Raw genomic sequence first — 24,683 nt, 5'->3', positions numbered from 1 at the left:
GTGTGTAAGTCTTTCAAAATCGTTTAATATCTGTTACTAAACAAAAGTGTTGACAGGAGCTTATTGTTCCTAATCATAGTAGTCACTATTCGCTAACTTCAAATCGGTAGAGTTATTTGATACGACACATACACACGATAGTGGCATTTTAGTATAATCATTGGCACGAATCTTGAGCTATGACCTTCACCTGCGCAGAAGTAATTTACTGGGTCCCTTTGGTGGTATGAAGTGAGGCGCGGGGGCGGAGTAAAGCGGTGATTGGCCCGCAGTGCATCGCGTCATAGCCGTCACTTGGGATTGGTTCTTTGCTAATAAATCACTTCTGCGCAGATGTAGGTCAGAGCTCAAGATTCGTGCCGATGATTCTAAAAGTTTTCGAAAAGGATTTAGAACTACATACAAGGCTCTTTCTTCACCCTTTTAAAGCTCTTTTCGTTTTCAGATATTAATGCAAATAATATCGCTCAGTAAAACAACTTAATCACTCTAGCCTATCGCGACTGACCGGCCAAGCGCCACAGTGCGTGGGTACACGAGCACAGCACTGGAGGCCGCTCAAGCCTCAAATAAATTACACAGCGAATAGAATGTAATAGTTATTACTCTAGGCCGTTCACCCCAGTTCTAATGCTTATTGAATTCCTTATAACGACCAATATACGTAAAATGGTTGAATGTTATGTAACCTTGTATTTTGACCCTAGTTTGATGAGGTCATTCTGATGGGGCTCAAATAGGCTTCAAATAACTTTGCTGATCTGAAGCAGAAAGCAAAATGTATTAATAAAACGATATTGTGCAGTCTCGAGGCATCACTAACTTAAGATCGGTTAGCTTACTTTGCGAGAGTTGCAGTGTGTTTATAGTTCCGTATCCAAAAATGACTCTATAAGGGACTGTGTACTATAACTACCTCATCATCATCATCATCTCAGCCATAGGACGTCCACTGCTGAACATAGGCCTCCCCCTTAGATCTCTACAGATACCTGTTGGAGACGACCTGCAACCAGCGTCTTCCGGCGACCTTTATAAGGTCGTCTGTCCACCTTGTTGGTGGACGTCCTACGCTGCGCTTGCTAATCCGTGGTCTCCACTCTAGCACTTTTCCTATATACATATACCTATATAGTAGATATCTAAGAAGTCCTTGTATATTATTTTCTTTAGGAAAAAGATTTGGTTTCTAACTTTGCAGTTAGGACTTTCAGAAAGGTCATAAAGATGAACCATTTTATTAGCTGTATAACTTAAATAAATTATTCAAAAAGTAATAATTTAAAGAATAAGCTGGCAACCCCAAGAGAGAGCGGGGGTGAAGAGGCGCGGGGGCGGCCATTCGAAGAGGCATGGCGGTTGCGATATTGTGAATTTGTGAAAATTGATTAAATTCGTATTAAACATATAATATCATTGAATTCGTAAGTGTTTTTCTAATATTTCAGAAGTGACAAGTACACATCGCTCCACGAACTTGGTATGTTATTGAACACATTTTATAAGTAGTATAATCGACAAAACAAAACTTGTTTTCTTTCTTCTAAGTATCGAATAATTAGTTAACTGCATTACTCCGTGTACACATTTATTTGTGTACGTAGAGGATTGAATATAGCAATAATATAATTACATCGATGTTCAGTAAATGGATCGACAACATTTGACTATCATATATTCCGAATTCCGAGAAGCCATCATAGAATAACATGTTGCATTCAAACGATTTAAGAAATACCACTCAAATAGTACACAATTAGTAACGAAACATATAACCCAAGTAATTATTCGTAATCATAGAAAATCGACGTGTCAAGTATGCATTTCGGTCAGTGGGTCGTCTTAGGGGCGGAGTTTCCTCTAGATTAGTACTATAAGCTAGGGTATGATCTCCTAGCCTTAATCAGAAATAAAACGTCAATTCGTATCACAATAACTTCTTGTATTCACTTTTAAAACACAATTTAATATCAATCGTAAGAAAACATAGTTTATCAGTCCACGAAGGAAGCGCATGTAAAGCGCGCGCTCTAACTGTCAAAATATCTTTTTAGTGTTGTCCTCACAGTAGAGGTAGTGTTGTCCGTATAAAACTAAAATGATTTAGTATACTTCGGTAAATATAGTATAGTTCCTTAATGTATGAAAAGAGAATATAACATACAGAACAACACAGGATAATATTAGTCTAACATTCGGCCATTCTGACCACTAAGTTTGTCCTCAAACTTCTCAAAGTCAAAGTCAAATCATTTATTTCATTTAGGCCTTTACAAGCACTTATGGACGTCAAAACCATAACTAAGTTTAATTCTAGTTGCCCATTCCAAAAGTAGCTTCCTATGGAGAAGAACGGGCAAGAAACTCCATGGTTACTCTTTTTAAAAATAATATAGTATTACAATTTGTATGTATTGATACATACAGTAAAAGCATGCGAAGATCATGTAGAATCGCAAAGACAAATGAGAGTAAAGTGACAATTAAAATGCTACATGGTGTTCACATTTACAAATTGGTTTATATTTTGGTACAAAGTCAAGGGGTTATTCGCCAGCAAGAATTCATGACTGTGCCACCTTTACAGAGCTGCGTTCCTAGGACTGCCTCGAGGCCTTCACTCTTACTGGAGCCATCCACGCCTTCCAGCCAATCTAAACTCACGACATCTGCATTTGACCCTCACCGCAAAGCCAAGAGGATGTCCACCAACAAGGCTTCACGATCGTGCCAACCTTCCAGAGTCGTATCTTTAACTAGGACGGACTGCATCGTGGCCTTCACTCCAACTGGAGCCATCCACGCCTTCCAGCCAATCTCAACTCACGACATCTGCATTTGACCCCTCACCGCAAAGCCAAGAGGATGTCCACCAACAAGGCTTCACGATCGTGCCAACCTTCCAGAGTCGTATCTTTAACTAGGACGGACTGCATCGTGGCCTTCACTCCAACTGGAGCCATCCACGCCTTCCAGCCAATCTCAACTCACGACATCTGCATTTGACCCCTCACCGCAAAGCCAAGAGGATGTCCACCAACAAGGCTTCACGATCGTGCCAACCTTCCAGAGTCGTATCTTTAACTAGGACGGACTGCATCGTGGCCTTCACTCCAACTGGAGCCATCCACGCCTTCCAGCCAATCTCAACTCACGACATCTGCATTTGACCCCTCACCGCAAAGCCAAGAGGATGTCCACCAACAAGGCTTCACGATCGTGCCAACCTTCCAGAGTCGTATCTTTAACTAGGACGGACTGCATCGTGGCCTTCACTCCAACTGGAGCCATCCACGCCTTCCAGCCAATCTCAACTCACGACATCTGCATTTGACCCCTCACCGCAAAGCCAAGAGGATGTCCACCAACAAGGCTTCACGATCGTGCCAACCTTCCAGAGTCGTATCTTTAACTAGGACGGACTGCATCGTGGCCTTCACTCCAACTGGAGCCATCCACGCCTTCCAGCCAATCTCAACTCACGACATCTGCATTTGACCCTCACCGCAAAGCCAAGAGGATGTCCACCAACAAGGCTTCACGATCGTGCCAACCTTCCAGAGTCGTATCTTTAACTAGGACGGACTGCATCGTGGCCTTCACTCCAACTGGAGCCATCCACGCCTTCCAGCCAATCTCAACTCACGACATCTGCATTTGACCCCTCACCGCAAAGCCAAGAGGATATCCACCAACAAGGCTTCACGATCGTGCCAACCTTCCAGAGTCGTATCTTTAACTAGGACTGCATCGTGGCCTTCACTCCAACTGGAGCCATCCACGCCTTCCAGCCATCTCTAACTATGACTGCATCGTGGCTTTCACTCCAACTGGAGCCATCCACGCCTTCCAGCCATGCTAACAAATCGTCAACAATATAATTGCATAAACTCTCACTACGATAAACAATTTCTGCGAATATTTTCATTTCATTTCATTTTGAATCCAAACTGTGACTTGTGTACATTGCCATTTTAACAAATTGGCAACCATATACTTGTACAAATTCTTACTACGGTAAACAACTTCACGTCTAGTATTTGGACTTGTATACTTTATCAAAACATTCAAGTTTAACAGAGTAAGTTAATCTTACTATCACTGTGACTGCAACGAGGAATTCACTCCTATTTGAGCTATCTACGTCTTCTAGTCATGTTAACAAATTGACATCAAGATCCTTCTATCAAGTCTCTCGACTTATGTACCTTATCAATACATTCAAATTTAACCATGACAAGTCAACATCAACATATTGGCATCTATATACTTATATATTTTCCTATTTAAATAATCGACTTGTTTTATATCCAGTCTCTGGATTTATATTCTTTATAAATACATTTTAATTCAGCCATTTCAAGCCAACATCAACATATTGATATCTATATACTTATATAATTTCCTATTTCAATAATCGACTTGTTTTATATCCAGTCTTTGGATTTATTTCTTTATAAATACATTCAAATTCAACCATTACAAGTAAACATCAACATATTGGCATCTATATACTTATATCATATCCTATTTCAATAATCAACTTTATTTATATCCAGTCTCTGGATCTATATTCTTTATAAATACATTCAAATTCAACCATTTCAAGTCAACATCAACATATTGGCATCTATATACTTATGTCATTTCCTATTTCAATAATCGACATGTTTTATATCCAGTCTCTGGATTTATTTCTTTATAAATACATTCAAATTCAACGATTACAAGGCAACATCAACATTTTGACATCAATATACTTTTATCATTCCCCATTAAATAAACAATTCTCTATATCCAGTCTCCGGACTTGTGTAGGTACCTTACCAATACATTCAAATTCAAGCAATACAAGTCAAAATCAACATATTGACATGAATTTATTTATATAGTTCCCCATCAAGTAAACAATTCCTTATATCCAGTCTCGGTTCTTATCTTACACATACTTTATCAATACATTCAAATTTCAATATTACAAGTCAATATGAACATATCGACGACAACATACTTATGTATATCACTAAATAAACTAAAGTCACAAACAAATATCATTAAATAAAGAATCCTATGTATCCAGTCTCTGGATTTGTGTACCTCATTCAAATTCAAGCAGTACAAGTCAACATCACCATATTGGCATCAAAATACTTATATCATTTCTTATTTCAATAGAAAACTTCTATTATACAAAGTCTCTGAACTTATGTTCCTTATTAACACATTAAAATTTATCACTATCATAATTCAAAGTGCAAATCAGTATTTACACATTGCTTCTGCTTATATAATTCTCATTACAGTAAACAACTTCTTTCTATCCAGTACCTGGACTACTGTACATTAACAATACAATATACAATTTCTTAATATCCAGCCTTAGATTCATAAACTGCGTCACTACACTTGTATTGATCTTCAATACAATATACAATTGCTTAATATCCTGTCTTATTTTATATACTTCACAATTACACTTTATTGGCACAATATATACAATTTATTTTTTAAGGACTTAGTTTCGAAGAATTGAGAGCTATGAAAATATACACAGCTTTTAAGTAGGTATGTGTCAATGAAGATCTCTATAAATATTGATTAATAATATTATCACAAGCGGCTCCTTACACAAAACCGTCCTTACACAATTCCTTCCGTGTATTAAATTCAGAATCATAAATGACTCGTAATTGTCAATATCCTCAAACTGGACAATATACAAATCTCTCAATTTATTACATCTTCTATCTCTGACTACAATATATATGTATACATATTTTATCTCGTTTAGTATCCATTAATCATCAATATGATCAAAGTAGCTAATACAAATTCTTTAGTCAGTTTCTCTGCCCATCTCTTATTTATATTCGTTATCTCACAACTAGTACAATATATCTTGTCTATTCAATACTCAATTCTTTATTAGCATTCCAGTCGCTAGTTTTAATAATTAACAACATAATAAAATGAGAAATGTACAAGTAATTACATTTTCTCTGTCCATCTCTTATTTGTATTAGAGCAATGCCTATGGTTGAACTAAATCAATACATGTCTTCTATTATTATTATTTAACAACACAATCAAACTCAATCAGACCACTACAAGTTACAATTGTTACAACATTACAATTGTTTCTGTTAATCCCTTATTGTAGTGGTTAAAATATATAAATACATAATATCCATTTTCTTCCTCGAGTTGTTTGTTTTCAGCAACAAACAATAGAACCAGCTAAAACAGTACATAGTGCATACCTTCCAACCTATGAACTTATCAAAAGTTTATTTATGTAGTCTTATTTCAATAATTCAACAATACAACCAAACTGAATTAGTATGAATCTTTCAATTCATTTCACATCTCAATACAGAGGCTCGTAAGAATTAATAACAGATAATCAAGGTAAAATTGTACAAATCTTTAATTTATTCATTCAATTTTCTTCGTCTGGTATTGTTTTATTAATTAACAATTCATTAAAATCACTACACTTCTCAATTTAAGCTTTTCTTTTTAGTTAATACCATTTAATCAAATTATAACTCTACAAGTTGTAAAGCGTGAGTGGAAAAGCTTTCTGCTCCTTCGGAACTATATCCCTGATGAGGGATACGAAAGCAGAATTGAAGGTGGTGCCGTAGAAACAATTTTAATACAAACAAAGTGACAACAAAGTACCCCTGAGCCTAGTTTAACTCATGGTTCTTTATTTATGGTGCCTTAAAGTATTGCCTTCTTTAGCTGTGCCCTAACAGGGCCTATAATGGTACCTACTTAGTTTTAAGCCTCTTCAACATCTATTGTAACATTATGGAATGCAAATAAATATATATGAATATAAACATAACCAGATGTCATCATCTTTAAATATAAGTTCCAATCACCATATAAATTGTTCTTTATCAGTCAGTTTTTTTTCAATTAATGGTTCAAAACTAATAAATACTAAGCAATGCTCTTTCTTAGTTGTTGACTGTAAAACACTTGTGGTTGTACTTACTGACTTGTTAAAGATGTTGTTGACACCCCACTGAATTCACTCTTCTGATCCTCCACAATCTTGGTTTCTATTTTATAAGTGGTCAGAATAGACTCACAACATCAATCAAGAAAATCATCATAAACTGTACATGTAATTTTCTGTGAGAGAAGGTCTAACATACAATATGTGCTGAAATTTAGTCTCAGAATAAAATGTCTTACCTCCCAGGAAATTACAAGATTTCCTGTCATAAAGAGAGTATAGAGAGAAATGTTAACTCGTATCGTTACCATCCATAAAAGTTCAGGTTCAGTTTATTTATAATAATCTATATGTTTTACTGAGTGCCCTGGTATGCATTCAACTTTTTAATGGGCTAGGACAAATTACTTATTAATTGCCTAGTCTTTTATTCTTTAACTGTCTCACATACTTCTTTTTCAGTATGGTATAATGTATTCTGATGGTATAGCTCCTGTGTAGTATCAGACAATTTTATGTATAACTAATGTTGTTTTGTTCCAACTCAAACCTATCTCTTATTGACCCAATTTATAATATTCATTTATTAAGTTAATAATATATAGACTGCTTTCGATTCAGATTTCAAAGCCGAAATTTCTTTATTTTGTATTTATTTGATTCTAGTATACATATCTTTAAGCAATTCGGGTTATTTTAATGGTTGAGAAAACTGGTCTCAGCATCAAGTGGTGGATTCCAAATTAAAATGAAATCTTTCAAAAAGAACATATCTGATCTGGCTACTCAGATTACTGACACTACTGAGTTATATTTTCTTCTGATTAATTGACACTACTGATTTATATTTATTTATTATGCTTCAGTCTGTAAAATCCTTTAAGTAAATAATATTTACTACAATTGCTGCATCTTTACTGTGATTAAACTATCCTTAATGTGTTACAGTCCTATAATGTACCTGTTAGCTGTAATATCATCCAACATTCATATAGAATAAGCAGTTTAACTTTTTCTAGGTGAGGCAATTTACAGTTAATAATATGGAAAAGATCATTTAAAAGATTACCATTTTATAATTTTCACTTTAGATACTCTTTAAAATAATAACAAGCAATGATATTTGCTTGGAATGAAGTTTTACTTAACAATGATGTATGCTATTGGCAGTACCAAGATATTGGTAAAACATACTTACTGTCTGAAACATACTGGCTTGAAGCATTTAGTTTCATAGTTACTTTATTAATAAAAACCAGTTTAGTGTTTATAGTACTTTAAAGTATTTGATTATCCATTATTAATACCTATTATCACCGCTTTGGATGTACATAGAATAGTCAAGAGCTGTGTCGCACGGTTTTTGTTGGTTGTCAATTAACCACTTTATTTTCTACCTCTATTTGTAAGTGATTATGACTATTTCAATTTTAATTATTGTAATATTGGCTTTATATCATGAATATCCTATTGTTATATCCTATTTACTTATTTTTATAGGTACTTCCTTTGTCTATTTCAGTAATGTATGTAAATAATGCATTAACACCAAATCGTTTGGCCATCATCCCCATGAACTATGCAATTAGCTTTACTTGCTTTATTTACTCTTTTCTCATGAATATTTTATGTATTCAATGTGTAGCAAAAATAACACCATACATAATTACTCAGGATATAAATGTTTACCTCAGAGTATCTGTCATGTTCCCAGCTGGTTTATGGATGTCTAATGAAATATATTGTTGTACATTTACTCACCTTAAAAATGTATGCATCAAATAGATCAATAGCAAACTCTGTTCACATCCATGTAAAACTGCACTTATGTGCTAAATTATATTTTGAATGGCACCCATTATGTACAACAAAATATCTATAACCTAGAGAAAACTCAGTACCGAAGCTCTGAAATGTCAGCTCAAATAGTTTTTAGTATATAGAGCTAAATGTTTCTGGTTTTATATTTGTATGCCATGACAAGTGGCAAACATGTTTTAAGCACATACCTTTAATAATTGATTATCCTACATGCATGCACCTGCGTGTGTATGCATGTATACACATGTTTGGGCAATTAAATGATTGTTTTCTATTCCATGGATTAATTGGAATGAGAAAAAAAAATATTAATGCTTATACCTGATTGTCCAATGTCTCGGGTACCTGTTGCATCGCGGCGGAGAAGGTGTCTAATCGCCATCAGGCGTAGTGTGTGTCAAGCAGTAATCTACACACAAGAATCTTGTCTGGTCGTCGTCATTATAGGCTCCACAAGTTGTTGACCATGTCGCTTTGTTTTCCTTGAGTAGATAAGTCCTTGATACATTATTGCGGTTGAGCAATCAGTGCTGTGGTCATCTCGTCTTCGTTTAAGTGTTTCGCATAGTGTGGCGTGATCATTAATTTTATTGTATTCGGAGCATTCGCGCCCCATTGGTAATTAGGCGTTTTCTGTTCTTCCCGCTTCTGATATAAGCTAGGGTATGATCTCCTAGCCTTAATCAGAAATAAAACGTCAATTCGTATCACAATAACTTCTTGTATTCACTTTTAAAACACAATTTAATATCAATCGTAAGAAAACATAGTTTATCAGTCCACGAAGGAAGCGCATGTAAAGCGCGCGCTCTAACTGTCAAAATATCTTTTTAGTGTTGTCCTCACAGTAGAGGTAGTGTTGTCCGTATAAAACTAAAATGATTTAGTATACTTCGGTAAATATAGTATAGTTCCTTAATGTATGAAAAGAGAATATAACATACAGAACAACACAGGATAATATTAGTCTAACAGTACCAAGTAAAAATAAATAGGTAATAGATAGAATCACAAAATATACGAAGTACTTACTTATTGAACTGCTTGTTTCGACTAGTATCTATGAAATTATAGTAATAGTTATAAAACAAGCTCCCACGGTCAAGCTCCTCTATGTTGCCGTGCCCTACAAGGTCCATAGTGTACCAAAACAACCTTCATGAAACTTATGGAGTGCAATAAAATATTGAATTGAATTGAAATAGCAACACAAGTGTTTTACAGCATGTATGTATCATTGTCATCTCCCTAGACCTTTATTTTTAACTACGTTGGGCTCGTCTTCCAGTCTAATGGGATTCACCTGGGTTATACCAATGTTTTACAAGGATCAACTGCTCTATCTGACCTTCTAAAACCTGTTACTAGGGGTACCCAATACCGCTTGCAGACCCGATGTCAGACTTACTGAATTCTAGCTACCCGTAACAACAAGGATGTTCGATGACAGCTGAGACTTACAGTTAACACTTCCTCCAAAACTCAGTAATCCTGGTGCAAGATATACTAAGATAGTACATTTAGATTTACAAAAAAAAAAACAAAAAGAGTTGGAATAGAGTAAACATTTTAGGTTAAACAAATAAAAAGTATTTACAAAATAATTAATAATAAAATAGCAATGGTACTCTCCTGACCTGGAATTGAACCCACACATTCATACCTGATAAGTTGGTTCTTTACCCACTAGGGCACCACAACTATTTAGTAGTATGTGTCTATAAATAAATACTAATTTATAGAAAGGATATTCCTTGATATTGATATGATATTTCTTCTATTATTTTATTGATAATAATTAATCATACTATGTTCACCGTAAAATTACATAGGCATGCTTGTTTACTTTCCTTAACCCAGTCTTCAAAGCAAAGTTTATTCAAAGCTACTTAAGCTAACTTTATTAACATATTGATTTGATCTTAAGTGTGGTAACTAATTAGCTGAACCTTGACTAAATCATTGTTATAAATTTGAGCTTGAGTTTAATAAATTTGTAGCATAAACATTAACATCTGAAATTATTGTTCCTACTTAAATTTACAGGGTATTTGAGCTATAATGCAAAAACTTTTGTCTCCATTTTTCCTTTAAGAATAAAAACAAAAACAATAAATAACTAAATTTCTGAACAAATTTAGAACGATAAATGGTGATCTATAACACAGAGGAGGTTTAATTCAAATACCTTTCTATAGATGCAACATAATAATGTATTTAGCATATAATAATTTAAAGAAAATAATGATTTCCTTTATTGTATTGTATAACTTTAGTATGGTTTCTCTTACTGCTTCTACCCCATTTGTCTCAGACATGTAAAGATGACTTGACTGATAAATGATGACCGACTTTTCATGAGAGGCTCTCATGCAGGCCTATTTAAAATAAAAAACTTTTGATTAACTTTTGACTGAATTATCTAAATATAGTTATTTATGTTTGACTTTATAGTGACTTATATTTTAGCTATTGGTTTTCTATTATTGTTTGCTTTTGCTAACAATCAATTTACTAATCGCACCAATTTATTTCCACCTTCCGCCTTCCACCTTTCTCTTCTTGATAATTATTTTACAAATATATATTTACGTTTCATTTTATACAATCTATATCACTTAACCATCAATTAATCTTACAAACTTATCCACTTAACGAATTGAACTTGGAATTTGCATTAAAAAAAATAGAGAGAGAAAGTAAATATATATATTTATCGCTAAGCCGATGGAGAATTACGCACGTGACGGTCTCACGCCGCCGTTACCTACGGGTAAAACATGTTCAAGGTCAACCAAGAGAAAAGACGATAGTTACATGTACTCTCGAAAGAAGCGTTGTAGGTCACGCAGCCCAAGTCGCGGACGACCACGTCGCAAAAGTGGTCATCATGAACGTCGCAGGCATCGACGTTCCGGATCTAGGCTGAGAACCACTAAAAGGAAAAGCAGGAGTAGGTCACGATCCACTTCAAGAAACCGCCGTTCACGGTACCGTCGTGACTCATCTCACAGCCGCCGGCGTAATAATAGTTATTTCTCAGACTCCACTAGTAACCGATCATACAGCCTACAGTCTAAGACTACTCATAGCTCTGACGAATGGAGCACCGGCTCGTCTACGTCGTCAGCTGAACGCGAATCACGATCGAGGTCAAGGGATAGCAGAACATACGACTCTCGGCGCCGTCATCGCGACCGTCGTACTAAACCAAGGCGATCCAGTCACTCAGAAATGGAAAGACTCGTTAGTGCGATTAGTAACCACAGCCGCAATACGTTTGTAGGAGCGCACGATATAATACCTAAATTCGATCCAGGACTGAAAACGCAAACCTCAAAATCGTGGATCAAAAAGGTTAACGAGACTGCTGATATGTACAACTGGAGTGATAAGCAGATTATCTTTCACGCATTGCCCAAACTCGACGGTCTAGCACGACGGTGGTATGAAGGTTTATCGTCAGTGAACCTTAGTTGGAGGGAATGGCAGCGGAAGATTCTAGAAAATTTTCCGGATGACAGGAATTACGCCGACCGTTTAGTAGAAATGCTGGATAGGAGGAGCAAGCGCGAAGAAACTCTCGAAGAATATTTTACGACAAAATTAAACTGATAAGCCACTGCAATATAAAGGAAAGGACGCAGTAGACTGCGTTATACATGGGATTTATGATAGTAATATTAGATTAAACGCGCAGGGTGCGAATTTTAGAAGCCCAAACAAGCTCCTAAGATATCTGCGCAGTATTACTGCTAAAACGTTTAAAGATAATCGGAAGACTCTAACGCAACCAAACAATAGAATAAATAAATCCAATTTTAACGGAAAAGGGCCGGATACAAGCAAAAATAGTAGAATTTCGGGTATTAAATGCTTTAACTGCTCCGAAAATGGGCATACTGCACCAAGATGCACAAAAGAATGGCAAAGATGTGTAAAGTGTAATCGTATGGGCCATATAGCAGAACACTGTAGGCGAGATCAAGCCAATAAGATTACTAAAACAACCACCGACGATAAGAAAGGAAGTTCAGAAAATAAAGTACTACATATTACCGGTAACAATGAAAAAACAAACATATATAATAAGATGGTGACCATCAACGGTCACCAGAAACATGCCTTCCTTGATTTTGGCAGCCAATGTACAATCGGCAAACAAAGTTTGGCTGACGAATTGTCCCTAAAACTAGATTCTAAGGATCTATTACACATTAGAGGTTTCGCATTTGGAACAATTCAGCCTATTGGGAAAGCAAAGGCTGAGATAGTACTGGATTTTGTGAAGGCTGAGGTAGACATATACATAGTGCCAGATGAGTATTTAAGTACAGATTTACTAATTGGCCAAAATTTTACGGAAAGACCAGGTGTGGTAGTATACAAAACCAGCACAAGCCTAACTCTATATTCCGATTTCCCCGAAAAGGTTGATTTGCTAATCGCGGAAGATACTACGGTTGGTAAAATGACTAACATCAAAATCCGCTACGCAAACCAACACACTGGATATATATACATACCTGGGAATATATCTTACAAGATGGACGAGGAAATTATTACAATTCCTGGCATATATCAGGTTGGTGATGGTGTAGGGATGTTGCCAGTAATTAATTACTCCGGAAAAGAAGTCCTTATGCGAAAAGACAAAGTTATAGCCCGTGCATTACCTATACCTAATATACCTACGCTTTTGCATACACCAGTTTTAGAGGTAAATAACATAATAGAGTCTGACAGTACTAATTCTTATAGTTATAAACCTTTGACTATGGACATGTTAAATATAGGTGCCGACGCTACGCATGACCAACGTGATAGACTACTAACACTACTGAACGACTATAGGGACTGTTTCGCGTTAGAATTAGACGAACTCGGTAGGACCTCTATTTCTGAAATGCATATCAAATTACAGGACGATGTACCTATATCCTATAAGCCTTACCGCTTACCCTATACAGAGAAACTGGTAGTTCGAAATTTGGTGAACGAGCTCCTTGATTCTGGCATTGTGAGGGAATCCAATTCATCGTATGCGAGCCCCATAGTCCTTGTTAAAAAGAAAAACGGCGAGTATCGTTTATGTGTGGACTACAGAGCCCTGAATAAGAAAACTATCAAGGATTCTTACCCAATGCCGGTCATAGATGACCAGTTAGATCGTTTGAGCGGTAAAAACTATTTTACCAGTCTCGACCTTAAGTCTGGGTACTATCAGATTCCCGTCGCGGAAGATTCCAAGCATTTAACCGCATTTATTACACCAGACGGACATTATGAGTACACCAGGATGCCGTTTGGCCTCGTGAACGCTCCTGCTGTATTCCAACATATGATCAACAAGGCTCTGGGTAAGGATAGATACGATCTGGCAATGCCTTACATGGATGATTTGTTATCCCCAGCCACGACGATAGATGACGGGTTGGACAAACTCAGGAAAATATTGGAGTCGTTACGCAAAGCAAGTTTGACACTCAATGTTAAGAAATGCTATTTCTTTCAAACATCTTTAGACTATCTGGGGTATGAGGTATCCAAAGACGGCCTAAGGCCTGGAAGCAATAAAATCGACGCCGTCGCGTCTTTTCCGGTCCCAACAAATATACATCATGTGAGACAATTTGTCGGTTTGGCAAGCTTCTTCCGAAGATTTATTCCGAACTTCGGTGCTATCGCCAAGCCGTTGACTAGTCTCACGAAGGCCAACGTGCCCTGGTCATGGGAACAACCTCAAGAAGAAGCGTTTAATACAATTAAAGCCAAATTGATTCAGCGGCCTTTATTGGCCCTTTATGACCCTAGTTTCATTACAGAAGTACACTGCGATGCAAGTAAGCACGGAGTAGGAGGCATTCTACTTCAAAAACCCGATGAAAAGTCACCTCTGAGACCGGTAGCTTATTTCAGTAAGCAGACTACTAAGGAAGAGGAGTTTTTGCACTCCTATGAGTTAGAAACTCTAGCCGTAGTTCTATCGTTGAAGAAGTTTCGCATATATCTCATCGGTATTAACTTTAAGGTATACACCGACTGTAATGCCCTTAGAACGACACTAACAAAGAGGGACTTAGTTCCTCGAATTGCACGATGGTGGCTTCTGCTTCAGGAGTACAACTTTACAATAGACTACAGACCTGGAGAGAGTATGAGACACGTGGACGCTTTAAGCCGCAATCCCATAACATCGGTAGATGACCCCGGATTGTTGGACGGGGACGAATTGGCGATCATGAATATTGGGACCACTGACTGGTTGCAGTCGGTACAATTGGCGGATCCACATCTGAAACTAGTCAGATCGATACTAAACACCGATAAGAGGGACATAAAGGATATTATGGAAAATTATGTTTTACGGAATGATAAGATATACCGAAAAATTGGAGATCAACTTAAATGGGTTGTCCCTAACGGGGCTAGGTGGCGCATCTGCCAGATGGGCCATGACGAATCTGGGCATTTCTCTGTAGATAAAACCCTCGACAAGATACAAAAAGATTTCTGGTTCCCCAAAATGACGAAATTCATCAAAAAATACGTGTCGTCGTGCCTCAACTGCGCTTACAACAAAGCGTCGACTGGCAAAAGCAGCGGCTACCTGCACCCTATCCCCAAAGGGCGCACCCCCTTTCATACCTTACATATGGACCACTTAGGTCCATTTGTAAGAAGCAAAAATGGAAACGAATACATTTTAGGGATTATTGACGGATATAGTAAATTTATATTCATTAAACCGGTACGAAATCTCAAAAGCAAGACGACTATAAAAGTTTTAAAGGACATTTTCTGTGTGGTAGGTGTCCCAAAAATCATAATCAGCGATAGGGGAACAAGTTTCACATCCCTACTGTTTAAACGATACGTCCAGTCTATAGGTGTAAAACATGTTCAAAACTCCGTGGCAACCCCGCGAGCAAATGGGCAGATCGAGAGATATAACCGGACCATACTGGAGTCTCTAGCCGCATCCAACCACGGTCAGGATGAACGAGATTGGGACATGCACATAGAAAATGTGCAGTGGAGCCTGAACAATACCCGAAACAAAACTACTGGAGTCTCTCCGTCCGAAATCGTGTTTGGTAAAAGAACGACTGGACCCAACGAAGGGAACATTCTTAACGCCTTACGGGAAGACGACAGCGTAAACACTGACAATGACGAGGAACCGAATACGGAAGAATCAACTGATAAAGAACCGAATGGAAACGAACCGAGTAGATACGAACTTGACAGAGAAAAACAAAGATCTATAATTCGCGAGCTAGCCAATAAAAATATAGAAGATAGTCAGAAACAGATGAAGTTAAGATATGACAGCAACAAGGCACCTACCAAGATGTTTAATTTAGGGGACTTAGTCATGATCCCCAACCATCATCTCCCCGCAACCGGAAAAAGTAAGAAGCTTCTTCCTAAATTTAGAGGACCATATAAAATATCGGCGGTACTCAAAAATGATCGGTATGAAATTTCCAGTATTGACGGTCTGTCAAAACGGAAATATAAAAGCATATATCCTGCTGATCAACTAAAGAAGTGGATCACGTTTAATACTGACAACAATAGTGACGCACACGACAGCGACTCCGACATTAACTGAATAGTGATTTCTGACACTTACTCGTTTACTGTATCAAACACTTAAATAAAACTACTCTTACAGATTTTATCGCGGTTTTATTATATTATTAGCTGAAACTAATACTTATATGTATCACTAGCTTATGATATCTTTCCCACCAGTTTACTCCTTTACCTAATATTTTACAGGCATCACACATCTAGATACATGTGTGTATTAATAATATGTACATACAACACTCACTATTATAATATAGTAGATATTACCTAGATAACTTCCCCCTTCCTCTAAGGCTACATTCCAGGATATACCGGAGTCAAGGGAGGAATAAAATCTGCCACTACGTTTACTTTGTTGGTGGAAATGGATACAAACCATGTACGTATAAATTGGTGGTGAAGGTCACCAACCGACATTTATAACACCTATTTGTCTGAGTGATGATGACTGAAGGATACCGTAGCGTAAGGTGCTCACTGAGACTAGTGAAGGATACCGAAACGCGCGGTGCTCGTCACATTACAAAGCAAACATTGGAGAAGGATGCTCATTTATTGTGGCGCTCTCCTATGACGTTCAACTCGTTAAAGAATACTGTGGCGTAAGGTGCTCACTGAAACTAGTGAAGGATACCGAAACACGCGATGCTCGTCACACTACAAAGAAAACGTTGGAGAAGGATGCTTATTTATCGGGGCGCTCTCCTAAGACGTTCAATTCGTCAAACTACAAGACGGCACTAATCGATGCAGATTTGTATCTTACTTACTAGTTGGCCTCTCTAATAATACGTTAGAGAACCATTAATTGTTATTGTAACTAACTAATCTAATAAATTAAATATTAGAGATAACACTACAAATCAACCTCAAGTATTTTACAATAATTGTAAAGATAATAATATATTATATTTTACTTCTGGAAATCATAAAATTTACTGAATTAGTGGCCAGACATTAACTTAAACTTGTTTGACTGACACCAAAACCTAACTAATGAATTTAATTCTCATATCCACAGACCCTTTACTGGATTAAACCAACCGAATCTCTGGATGACTACAAAAGGCGGATGGAGAAATAAACTTCAAAAGAGCGGAAGAAAATAGACAAAATTGTTATAGGAGTAAAGCAGTTAACTTGAAGAAATTATGGAAACTGATTTACTTCACAATCATTATCATGAAACTGTATGAGGACATACCACGTACAGCTCGAATGGCCGACACGGAATAGGGTCATTCCGTTAACAGGACGGCCGTCTATTAGCTGTATAACTTAAATAAATTATTCAAAAAGTAATAATTTAAAGAATAAGCTGGCAACCCCAAGAGAGAGCGGGGGTGAAGAGGCGCGGGGGCGGCCATTCGAAGAGGCATGGCGGTTGCGATATTGTGAATTTGTGAAAATTGATTAAATTCGTATTAAACATATAATATCATTGAATTCGTAAGTGTTTTTCTAATAATTTCCTTGCGGTTACAAAAAAATAATGAAAATTATTAGCATTCACATAAACCTGGTTATATGAAAACATCACGAATGGAACATCTTTTCATTTCGTCAGAAACCTCGGCGTATATTCTCCGTATAAGATGTTAAGTAGGTTATTGTCAAAGTATGCGCTCTGTGAGGCGGAGTTTATTAAATTTCGCCAGAGTATTGTTTTTGCGAAGCTCGTACTATATCTTATGCTAATGTTAGAATAATATTACAAGACTTGTAAGAAGTCATGTTGTATGAGAGTTAGAAAAACTGATAATTTTGGTCTCGATTTTTTTTAGAAAGATTTTGATTTCTATCTATGTATCACCTTTTTGGTATCGGGTTGCCCGGGTAACTGGGTAGGCAGTCGCTTCTTGTAAACCGCTGGTACTCAGCTGAATCCGGTTAGACTGGAAGCCGAGCCCAACATAGTTGAGAAAAAGGCTTGGGAAATGGACCTAAGTCAGCAATTGTTTGGTTTAGAAAATAAAGAACGAAATAAAGCCCATAATGACAGTTAAACTCTGAAGTTAACCTGTAGTTTCAACTGTATAAAACGATATCAAAATTGTACTCTTTCACCGCGAGAACTCGCGCAAAGCGTACAAACGGAGACATAATAACCCTCTTTAAGCGCAGCATCCATAGAGCACAGCAGTTTTCTTTTTAAAAAGACATTTATCCTCCTTAATTTATTCGCAACATTTTATTTTCCGGCGCGAGTAAGGCTGGGCGCACACGGGCGACGCGGCCGCAATTAGTCGCAAATTGTCGCGCGTCTAGACGCCGCCTATTTAGTTTTATTATGCAAGTCTTTCAGCACGAGCTGTGGGATATATGCACTATAAATGTTTTATTGCAAAAGGTCTATTTTATGCCAAAATTGTGGCTTCCATTTGAATATAGTCTACTTAACTGCCAATGATCATAAAACAGAAGCGTTTGTGTGTTTGTTTAGTTGCTTGAACGCGTACCTCAGAACTGCTGGGTCGATTTGACAAATTAATGGATGGATGGATGGCGTGGATTAGTTCAAGTGAAACTGCTGTCGGGAACTAGTTTATAAAATACAAGGATACCAAATGTTTATGTTTTAAAACTCTTTCAAAATTACAGTTTAGTTACAAATTACAATATTGATAAGACCATTAATTTCATCTGACATCATCATCATTTCTAGTAATCCTTATATTCTAATCTCGCGAACATTATTCTGTGAGGCTTCTGCCAACATTTTTTAATGTAGCATCCTTAGCTTTACTAATATAATCTAAGGACGTCGCCTTGAGATGTTTTAGTTATTCATCTTGCATGTTTCCCTTCTTGAGAATTAAGTAAAATGTCACACTTATTATGATAACGAAGACGAGTGATCGCGCTTAATGGCAAAGGGGTGAATTTTTAGGCTTAATGCTGAATTACGGATTTACATAAGGTGGTATATACTTAGGTGTATTTATCCACACGGAGTACATACTTCCAAAGTATGTCTTTACTTTAGTGATGACGTCATATAGAAAAGTTTACAAGTAAGACATGCTGCGCCGATCTTAAACAAAATTGAGATCAGGGCAAATGATGTTGGCAGAAAATTGACAATAAAAAAAATATTCTACGTTATCCGTCAATGTTTATCACCCTCGTCCAGTATCCCCAAAAGGCTAATAAGTTACTTTCTTTTCACACCCAATTGGCCAACCACTTCCCCAACGCTAGCCGATCAATCAGACAGCAACACTTGAAAAGGCCATTCAGTCATCATTCGCGTTCGACTCGTGAAGCTGTCACCACGTGTGACGGACGCGCTCCGACAAGAGACGCCTTGATTGATTGTTACACAGATGTGTTTGACAGCTCGATGTTATTGTCAGCCAGTAGGGCACGAGGTAGTTTTGGGGATCTTGTCTAACTGGAATGTTGAAGTGGACATTCCAACTGAGTTACTTGCTATTGAACTTAAACCTTTAAGTCCAAAATCGGAGAAAAATATTGATGAAATCCGAATATCCACATTTCGATAACTTGAAGCAAGCTTTATGTCGGTAACTTTCGAAAATGTATTTTTCATCACCATTCATTCTCAACACCAGTGACCACATCATGGACTTTTATCTATTTAAAACCCCTGAAAAAGAAGAAAGATTCAACATATTACGTAACCTAGTATCCCGTTGTATCATTCTATCTACAAGATACATATCCTCACATGACAAGTCGTCCACATAGGTCTGCCTCCGCCGCAAATTGTTCTGTAAAGGAAATAGCGATGTGACGTCACAGGCCGCGCCAATATCCGGCGCCGGCGAGCTTCCACCAGGAAATGGTCAAATGATCCTATGTTATAGTACTCTACTTACTATAGTGTACGTGTGTGTGTGTGTAGCTGATGGTAACCGCTCTGTTGTGCCTATAATTGGCCCCCATATTAACAACTAAGTCTTTGCGAAAGAGTTAAAGGGGAAAATTCACAGGACGTTAGGAATCAGTCCCAGTTCCTGCACTATTTGCAATAATTAGGATCATTTTCTTTAGGATCATCTCTATTTGGAATTTACTTTTTACAGTACATAGTATGTGTGGCCGTCTATGTCCTGCTGCATAAGCCTTCCAGTATATCGTCTTTACACTCCGTTTCCAAACATTCCAAGTTCAGCGAAACTCACCAATACTTCTCACACCTCTCACACGTGATACAATTTTTCACCAGCTTCCAACAAACCGAAAACTAAATTGAACGTCAGCATTGGCCCTTAATCTGCAGGGCCAGTGTGAAATATCCGCCGCAATCTCTATGGGTTCGCGGCCCGTATCCGTCACGGCAACGGTTCGGATACCCAGTGAAATATGTGCGGGTATCGGTGGCCGTCCGTCACGACATTGCACAGAGTTGGGTAGAAGGTTCGCGGCGTAAAGTGTGGAAGACGAGTGAGTGTTAACATCTGGTGATGTAGGTACTGTAGGATTTGCTAAAAATAAGACTAGTCTATATACCTTTTCGTACTCTTAAGCTAAAGTTAAGGCAGGTAGATTTGCTTCATCTTCAGCAAATAAGATATTTGTACCTGTACCCGGATTACCTGTATCAGTATTTGTCTGGTCCCTTAAATGCATGCTTCATTTATCACTCCCTGTAACCAACCTTCTGTATTGACTGTCATGTTGTCGGGTCGAAGGTGTCTCAATCACGTAGAATCAGGTAGCCGACCTCACCCGATTGTGATTTTGTTAACGGCTACAGGGCTGCCACTGTTTTGCATTCACAATAGTTTTCACAGAAATCGAGATTCAATTTCCCTTTTCCTTCTTGGAAAGCTGAAAGTTCAGGAAAAAGATTTCGTCAGATTTGGATCGAATATTGAAAATGTCGAAGAGGAATTAGATTAAGTTACTCATGATTCTAAAGTTTATTATAATGTTTTACAATATCTAATTCTTTAGTTTCACATTATTAATGCGGAAGAAATAAATTAGACCAAGGAGAATGTAACTTAATCTGCCTTCTTAAATAGTTATATATCAACGCTGAGTTTGTTATACGTTTGTGTTCAGATTTATATTAGTAACAGCTTAATCACGTTTAATCCCCAGACGATACACAGACGTTCTTAATTCGACCCATTTAGACCGACATGAATACAGAGTGCTCTCTAACAAACCTATTATTTATTCCTAGTTTATTTGCTTCTTATTTATAGCATCTTTAGTTATTTTCTGATACTAAACTAGCAATTATTTAAGTTTCTAGTAATTCATCATGCGTCTGTTTGGTTATAGAAAAATATACATATGTACTTCTAAATCTGTAACATAAAAAATAAACAGTTCAGTATCAGCCCTATAAATAATCACGCTAGAATCCTGAACACCTGCCGACGTGGCGTCTCGTGGGACGGCTCCGAGAGACGTGCGATACTTAGAGGAACAGACTACAGGAAACTAATGTACCCTGGGAATGTGAAGTACTAGGACGACATGAACGTAAAGAGTAATCCTTAGTTGTATTGGTGACGACAGATGTTTGTTTAATTCAATACATCCTTGCTTGCTATGTTCTCCTGGTACAAACTCCAGTCAAATGATGATGTGAGTTTCGAAACAGAATAATTTAATGTAATCTGACTGCACGAGCAACTCCTAAGACTTAGTAGTATTGTTCTGAGTTTACACAACATCCACTTTAAACTACAAACTATCTGTCTTCAGGAACTTGAAGTACTCCTATACCCTTCACCAGATCAATACTTTGAGAAACTTTGTGCTAATTTTCATACAATTGCGATCAGCTTCTCTCTAAAGAAAGCTCCAACCACATTTTGTATATTTATCCTACCCACACAAATACCTTAAACATGACAAAAATATTGAGAATTTTTGTTCATTTCCTTGATAAAAATATTGTAAGATTTTTCAGGCCAAAGTTATATCCACCATTTAGGATGACGCTCACAAAATCGCAGTACAAACACCAACCTGTAACCCATTGCCTTAGTTCTGCATATCTCCGTACATCGTATGCGCTCCTGGTACCTCGCCGAGCGTTCCGCCCACAAGTGACGGAGTAACTTTAATTGAAACTGTTGCATTCGGGAACGGTTTAACTTTAATTATTTCGAGCGCGTGGTAATGTACGGTTACATTGATGCTTTTGGGTTCGTAGGTAATGTCTGGGAAGATAGTCGTTACGAGATCGAAAGGTAACATTTATTTTACCTCTATGTGATATTTATGTACCTACCTTCCTATCCTTATGTACTAGCGATAGAAGGACTTGTATTAAGGTTCCTATAACATACGTTCTACTGGTGAAGAAAAGTGGTCGGTGACATAAGAGATAGTAAAATAAATCTTCGTTTTTCATAGACATCAATTAAGAAAACCTTTCAACTATCCATTTCGCTTGTAACCTAAAACTTTCAGTTTCATTCAGCACCTGTATTGCAATCTGCAGCACTCAACGTAAATAAAGGGCATATTACCCGAGTCCGGCTGTCCTACATCCCGCCATTTTTCAATCATGGCCGCCCGCTTTGTTTGACAGGTAGTTTTTCCCTCCATCGTGATTCGTGATCAAGGCGCATCCATTCTGCCTTTGTGTAGGCTGCGGCTGTGACACAGATATTGCGCTCTTTTATGTCAGATTGGGCCTTTTTTTAGGTCGATTGTGAATAGACTTTGAGATGAACTGTGGGCTTATTGGAAACTTTCAGATCTCCTATAAGTTTGTTCTTTAAAAATAAGACTATTGTGACTCTTTTACATTTGAATATGTTTCATCTGAATGTTGTGTGAAGTTTATATTCTAAGTTATAACAAGATGTCAGCGACACGGAGTTGTAACGAGTAAAGTAACTGCTGACGCGTCGTCGCCGTGTCGTTAATGTTCAGCTGACTGTACATATTCTACAAGTCTGAGCCTATATTGTATGTACTGAGTCTATTGTTGTTATTCTTTCTTTAGAAAAACCCTAAAGTATTCAAGTCCTTTTGGAGGGTTAAAAAAGGTTTCGTAATAATGTAGGTATTTTCTATATTGCTTACAATTGCTAACGAGTGTTCCAGACTTTCTAATGGACTTACATGAAATGTATGGAGATCTCATTATATTCGGACGGGATTCCGATGGGAATCGCTTGGACGAGAAACTTTCATTGTAACACATGGTATGATGATAATAAGGAAATATAACTGCTTCTAATAAGCAGACTATATGCTTAATCATTGTGAAGATGAGATTAAATGAGTTGCAGCATCTGACATCTGCCAACTGCTTACGCTTGTATTATGCAACGCAAAATGTGTTACGATCAGATTCTATCCTAGTCACATGATGCCGAGTAAGTATATGTATAAGTTGTATCTCTCGAAAGCGCGAAAGCCATACCTTTGTGTGTGTAAATGCTCAGTGTTTTCCTGTGACTCGGCGACTCAATCACTAATGATTGATTCTGATCTTTCGCTTGCAAAGACAATGTGCATGTACATTTACAAATACAAGTATAGCGGTCCCGTTTTAGTGAGATAAAACATTATGACCTATAGCTCACTTAATAGCTCGTATTAAGCACCTCGTTGATAACAAAGTGATCAGCACAAAGTTGTCGGCAGTTGAACAAGAGGCGGCCACTGCAACTCGATTGCAACTGATAACGAGTTGCGCAAAGGGCATGTGAGCGCAACTGTATAACTTAGATTAGCTCGGTAGTTTGTAGTTCCATACACAAAGTCGCTCGATACAGGTGAAGTTTAGGCCATATATTAATTGAAAGCCACTCGAATAATACAGGTAATTAGTGCTTAGTAGACCGTGGAGTGATTTCTTCTAATGTTCAATTTAGAATTACGTACGTGAAAGTTTGTAAGGAAGTATGTTTGGTTTGTGTATGGATGTTTGTTACTCTTTCACAAAAAAACTACTGCATAGATTTTGATGAAACTTGACAGTAACATAGTTTTGATTTCAACATAACATATAAACGGCTTTTATCTATGTGCAGAAAATAGTTCCCTTAGGACGCGGGTGAAAGGTCTGGCGGAAGCTACAACACAGGCGGAACAATCATCCTATCTCATCACCTTGACATCCCAAACCAATAAGACACTCACCTCTACTGATAACACCACTTTGTCCAACTTCACCCACATAACAAAAACTTGTCCCAACTGCTCCCGTATCGCTCACAAGTACGACTAATTCGCCCGTCTCTCCCCTATGTCTGGCAAGTTTTGACTGTGCACTATTATACCGGTTTGTACCACGGAATAAGGAAAGATGAGCGGAGATGCCATAATGCAGGCAGGTCCGGCGCCA

General features: G+C 37.4%; 1 protein-coding gene and 2 long non-coding RNA genes across 3 annotated transcripts in view; 2 read left to right on the top strand and 1 right to left on the bottom strand.

Annotated features, from left to right (window-relative positions):
- The window catches only part of LOC110376201 (neogenin), a 168,066-nt gene that overhangs the window by 86,764 nt on the left and 56,619 nt on the right, over nucleotides 1-24,683 (top strand). The gene's annotated exons all lie outside the window — the stretch shown is intronic.
- Nucleotides 1,311-17,793, top strand: LOC135118889 (uncharacterized). Its single transcript, XR_010277834.1, has 3 exons — nucleotides 1,311-1,480; nucleotides 16,684-16,769; nucleotides 17,412-17,793. It is a non-coding gene; the product is annotated as an uncharacterized LOC135118889 (long non-coding RNA).
- On the bottom strand, nucleotides 1,926-8,020 carry LOC126056007 (uncharacterized). The gene is made up of 2 exons (XR_010277833.1): nucleotides 3,847-8,020; nucleotides 1,926-3,784 (listed from the first exon to the last, which is right to left on the bottom strand). It is a non-coding gene; the product is annotated as an uncharacterized LOC126056007 (long non-coding RNA).

The sequence above is a fragment of the Helicoverpa armigera genome, chromosome 27 (assembly GCF_030705265.1).
Source record: "Helicoverpa armigera isolate CAAS_96S chromosome 27, ASM3070526v1, whole genome shotgun sequence".
NCBI classification, from domain to species: Eukaryota; Metazoa; Arthropoda; class Insecta; order Lepidoptera; family Noctuidae; genus Helicoverpa; species Helicoverpa armigera.
Note: the sequence above shows the minus strand (reverse complement) of the source record. Positions and strands in the feature narration are given on the sequence as shown.